The following is a 6105-nucleotide window of genomic DNA, read 5'->3' as shown; positions in this document are numbered from 1 at the left end:
TTTCAAAAGTTAATATTTGAGATTGTGTTTAGATCAACAATGGCCCTGCCCTAGGCACGGTCCGTGCCGCGACACTTGTCGGTCGTGCCGTAAGAGAATGAGAGAAAGAGGTAAGAAGGGATACTCACCTTTGCCATTGTAGTCGTCGTCGCCGTCGTCGCCGCTCGACGATCGGCGGCAGCGGCGGCAGGTGACGAAGTCAATGGTGAGCGGCGATGTGTTACGAGGGGTGCCGTGCGGCACCCTCGTGCCACGTGCCGGTATGCCGTCGGCACAGCCATCTTTGGTTTAGATATCGTTTATAATCAGCCACTTTCAAATATAAATCACTTAGATCAATAATTCATATAAAAATTTTAAATCCTTTACAAAGAAATTTAAGTCGTCGTCGACTGGATCAATGATTTATATAAAAAAAATTCTTAGACTTTGTTTAGAAATTTGTTTATAATTTTCTAAATAATTTTTTTATAAATTTGCTTATAAGTAGTCGTCGACTGCATAAAAAGATATATATTTACAAATTAGTTAATACAATGTTTCTAGAGGATTTAAAATTTCTATGTAAGTCATTGATTATGAAAAAACTGAAAAAAAAAACCCTTAAAGTCCACACCCTTTACCCTCTTCCACCCACAAATTTAATTTAAACTTAATAAGGTAATTTAAAAATACTGAAATTTGGTACTCGCAGTTTCTTCAGCAAATCATGCTGATTGGTAACTTCATGTCACTATTGCTGCTTCATAGAACTTTGCGTCATCAGCCTCATGCTATGGATACTTTCTTTAGAGCCCTTGTGGCTCAGATCGACACCGGCCATGGAGAGAGAGAAAGGTCATTAGCAATGGCTACCCCCAACAACCTTCCTCCACCTCGTGAGGCTGTAAGATCGTCGTGGTAGCGAAGGGGACATCCGTTGGCGATGATCATCGATGGTTCTCTCTCTCTCTCTCTCTCTCTCTCTCTCTCTCTCTCTCTCTCTCTCTCTCTCTCTCTCTCTCGTTGATCTCCTCGATAAAGGAGATGAAGTTCGGCTCAGGCTTAGCCTGAGTCAACCGACCTAAATTTTGGGTTCGGGTCTAGATTTTAAATCCAACAAACCCAACCTGATTAGTTTTAATAGATTGTGTAACAACCCAATCCAAAAAAAAAAAAATTTGCATGGGCACGACGTGGCCGGCCACAGTGTGACCGGCCTCGTGCCCATGCAGTGGGGCTGCGTGGGAGAGGTGCCACGCACCCCCCCTCGCGTCACCGCAGCCACCAGCCTAACCGGCTGCGGCCGTCCTGGCAACGGCGGCCCCGGCGCGCCGCGGCCTACCGCCAACCTCCCACCGCCTTCCCTCTCTCTCTTTAAATCTCTCTCTCTCTCTCGCTGAGGCCGGACTATCGCCGCCGCCGCCACCTCCACGAGCGTCGGTGAGCTCTTTCTCCTCCTCTCTCTTCTTCTCTCTTCTTCTTCTCTCTCTCTCTCTCACTATCTCTCTCTCTCTCTCTCTTTCTCTTTTTTTTCTTACCTTGGGCTCGGGCCCGTCGGAGCCGAGCCGCCGGCGAGAGGCCGGCAGTGGGCCGGCCACCACCGCCGGCAGGTGCCCTCCCCGCAGGCCCGGGTCCGCACCTCCCTCCTCCTTCTTCCCTTCTTCTCTTTTCTTCTCCTCTTCTCTTCTTCTTCTTCTTCCTTTCTTTCTTCTTCTTCTTTCTTCTTCTTCATCTTCCTCAGCTTTTTTTTTTCCTTCTGCAATAGTGCTGGGCTCGGCCCGGATCAGAAGCGCATAATGCCGAGCTCAAAGACTGTGACAAGGGATTGCTCCCTTTTTAATTTGTTTATATTAATCATATGATTTAGTTTCTTAAATATAAGTAAATCAGTTATCTAGATGATAGATTATTTTGATAATTTATACTCACTAACATAAGTATTAGCTAAGTATTATTAGTATAATAATTTATTAATTATAGTTATAAGTACTTGCATATGATTATATATAGTTTTGCCACTGTTTATTAGATTAATACATGTAATCATATTGATAATAATCTTATATTTTATATAGTTAGTTTTATTAAAAATAATTAAATTTTATAAGTTTCTATTAATGTTTATGTATGCTTATACATGCATATATTTAATACATTTGAGTATACAATGTGTTTCTAGCACCTTATTATTATTATATATTATTTTCTATGCAATAAAATGCCGAGCTCAGATAATTACTTTTGTATTTATGAATAATGATTAATATATGTATGATTAGTAACTAGTTAAGTAAAAGTAATAATTGTCAAATAATTGAATAAGGTTATCATAATTATATATATATAATGTATATCAAGTTATTTAATAAAATCAAATAATTTATTATATTTTACACCAATGAATTCTAAATGGGATAAACGGCTAACATCATATCATTTAAATATTTTCAGACCCTGAACCCCTTATGTGAGACCCCGTGGATCCTGACGATGAGTTGATGTTTGATTGACGGACGTGAGAGATGCGTGGTTCGTGTCTTCTTATCAGATTGCGAGTAGTCTTATCTCCTAGATCCCTTTCTCAAATTAGGTTATATTATATATTATGTACATGCATGTTTTGGCCTCCAGCATGATTATATGACTTTATTTAGAGATGATTTCAGTCGAGCATACTTTATCATGCATTTGATTAGGCTGATCTGGGATATAAATACATTGGTGATATATAGAGATGATTGGAGATGATTATACTATTCTGATTTTATACCGGGATGATCTCTAGCATGAGCGTGCATATGATAGACCAGCAGGAGTATGCATGTGTTAGATATATGGTTGGAGTTTGCATTACATCATTTTGCTCTTGATTCCTATTCCACATAAATTCCTGTTATGCATTGACTTGTTATTGTATTGGATATATGCATATGATTTGTCATTTAAAAAGGAAAGCATGAAATGTGATTGATAGGATAGTTGATAAAAAGCGTGAGGATACCCGAGTAGGCACGAGGGTTAGGGCGTGCCTGGAGATGATTGATCGCTCGACATAGTCGCGATCCTGTTGGCCTTACGTCCGAGGTCGTTAGTCTGTGTGCGCAGCAGACATTCGGACACATGCCGTTCGCTAGGGCATATGTGGCGAGTTATCCTCATGAGATTTCTATCAACTATGTGGGTGCCCGGTCTGGATGAATGTTGATACCCTAGCGGGTGGCAGGGTATGGTTATATTAGAGATACTCTTGTGGGTGGCGGAATATGCTTTGAGCCGTTGGACATGATGTTGAGACCGGGTACCGGGTATTGACTGTGCATAGTGGTCTAGTACGATGATATTATACCGAGATGGCGGTGATGATCGTGATGTTAAGAAATGCATATGATTTCATTTTTATCTGACATACTTGATTATTGAGTGGTCAATATATATCACATATGGTTGCATTTGATATTATAGCATGGTCATGGCCGGCATGCATCATATATCATTTTTGATAGAGAGTTATGATGATCATATGATATGGAGATTTGTTTATTCATTGTCGAGGATTGTATACTTTTCAATCATGTTGCTCATGACCCTCTTTATTTCTTTTCTAACCCCTCAGATTTGTGGTACGTGATAGCGACCTGAGATATTTTGAGAAGATATTTTAGAGTGATGATGAGGTGAGCTATAGATGCGAGATGGTATAGATGATGATTTATATAGAAATTGAGTTGTACCAGTATTTGATATTTGTACTCTTTTATATTAGACGATGATTTGTATAATACAGGTCGAATCATAGTGTACTCTTGTATTAGTTGTTTAATGGTATCTTGATGGTTTGTTGTGGCCTGTGTGGGCCCTGCCAGATTATGTAGCGGTCTAGTGTATATTATTGTGGACTTTGATATTCATATGTTAATAGGTTTATTTGGTTAAGAGTATGATTTATTTGACGATGGATTATGTGATCGTGGATAGGTTAGCATGTTTTATTTGATAATGTCATGATTATATGTGCACAGGAGAGTATCTGTGCGTGATGGGCCCCGCTCGACTTGTCGCGTGCGCAGTGCGTGCCGTGTGGGCGCGTGGGCGTGCACGTGCCGTGCCGGGCGGGGGCGTTACAGATTGGGACTTGAGCCCAATCCATTTTAGTGGATTTTGGGTGGGCTACGGGCTAACTACAAATTAGTTTTATTTAAATGTGGTGATTTTTAGCATGTGAACTAGAGATTGAAAATTTCAATTATTTTACTTAGACTTAGGTGAGTGATTTCACTTACATATTTATTTGTCTTATACTTCACGTTTTTTTTTTATCAAATCATATATTTCTCTATATACAAATAAAAAATCATACTTTTATGTGCAAAAGATATGATTTGGTGCATTGCTATACTTTGTACAAATTAGCAATTTTAATAATCAAGAATATTAATAGAAATATATACATGATATATAATATGACTTAGAGCACATTCATGGCATAAATCGTTTGCGACTTTCTGCGGTTACTCACGTATACTTAAAAGTCTAGCAGAAAACATATTTAAGATCACTAAGGTGACTCTAGCAAGGTTAATGACAGTTCTAGATTAAATCGATAGACTTCCTACGATAATTCCAATCTCTCTCAAAGGTCAATGAAAGAAATAGGGTGAGTTTATTATATAGTGACTAAGTAGGGCTAAAAATAGCATTGGAGATATTTTTTTTTATAATATACATGTATTAAAAATTACGGTCTTCTCTCACTATTATCGAGAAGCCAATTTAGTTGCTGATAAATTAGCTAACCGAGAGAGAACTCAGTCTTTTTTTACGATATGATTTAATACCCAACCATATAATTTATGTAATCTTTTGTGTATAGAATTATAGATGCTTTTACTACTTTTTCTGATACGTTTCTTACCTTTTTAATTAAATTTTAAAAAAAATAACTAGGAAAAAAGTCAATAAGGTTAATTTTGATTATTTTTATTCCTTATTCCTTATTCCACCTATTGCAATCAAATACCTCTTATCTCATATTTTTATTTAAATATATGTCTTTTTTTGCAATAAAACACTAAATAAAAATTGGAATAAAAAATTCCTTGATTCATAAACAAGTCTTATTTTATCCCAATTCTATTTTTTTCGGAACAAGTTAACATTAAATTAAATTGATAGTAAGTCGTGAGATAACAACTTTCTAAATTATTTTGTTAAGGCAACCGACTTTCAATGTCAACTACTTAGTTGTAATAAATTATAAGTAAATTAGTCAAAAACTCATAATATGATCCTACCAATAATATTAGAAATAATCTTAGGAAAATGCAACCTCCTCCTTTGCCTTTTTAACTCTACTTTATTTTATATACCCTCCCACTCCAAAAACTCTTCCCTTTTGCTTTAATTAAAAAGCAAAATAATTGTATATGCTGCATGATATGGAACTATGGAAGGAGGACTACTAGCTTTCAGTTATAAAGAATAAAATAATTCTAAAAACTCTTCCCCTCTTCTCCTACTTGCTTCCAAGTTTCTTTCATTGTTGTAATTTTCTTCTTCTCAATCTCTCCTCTGCTAATTAATCTCTATCAACCCATCTATTTTCCTGTACTCCAAATATGTATAACAACAAAGGACAAATTTATAAAATTAACTTTTCATTAATGATGAAATCTCTTATAAGAATTATGATAGTTAGAGAGTCTCTTTTTCAGTATTATGTTATAGTTCAGAGCTTCATGATGTAATCTAACTTAAAAAAAGAGTTGTGACCAAATTAGCCTTCTTAAACTCTTTTTGATACATAAACTTAAAAATAGAACTATGTATATTTTGCAAGGTTAGCAAAATTACTAAATAAAATGATGATTTTTAAATATAAGTTGCTGACTTATATGAAAATTTTAAAAACTGCTAAGAAATTAAAAAATGTTAGGAAATTCTTTTTCATATAAATTGCTTTTCTATTCAGCAATTTATATTTAAAAATTATATAACAATTTCTCTCTTTAAGACCTAACAATTTTCTTAGCAATTTTCAAATTTAAATTGTTGACTCGATTAACAACTTATGTATATTTAAATCGATGTGTTAGACACGTCCTAAAATGTTTGACAAATTTAAAA

This window comes from Typha latifolia, chromosome 1 (genome assembly GCF_019914945.1).
Source record: "Typha latifolia isolate L0001 chromosome 1, TyphaL0001v2, whole genome shotgun sequence".
Taxonomy (NCBI): domain Eukaryota; kingdom Viridiplantae; phylum Streptophyta; class Magnoliopsida; order Poales; family Typhaceae; genus Typha; species Typha latifolia.
This window is presented reverse-complemented; position numbering follows the sequence as displayed.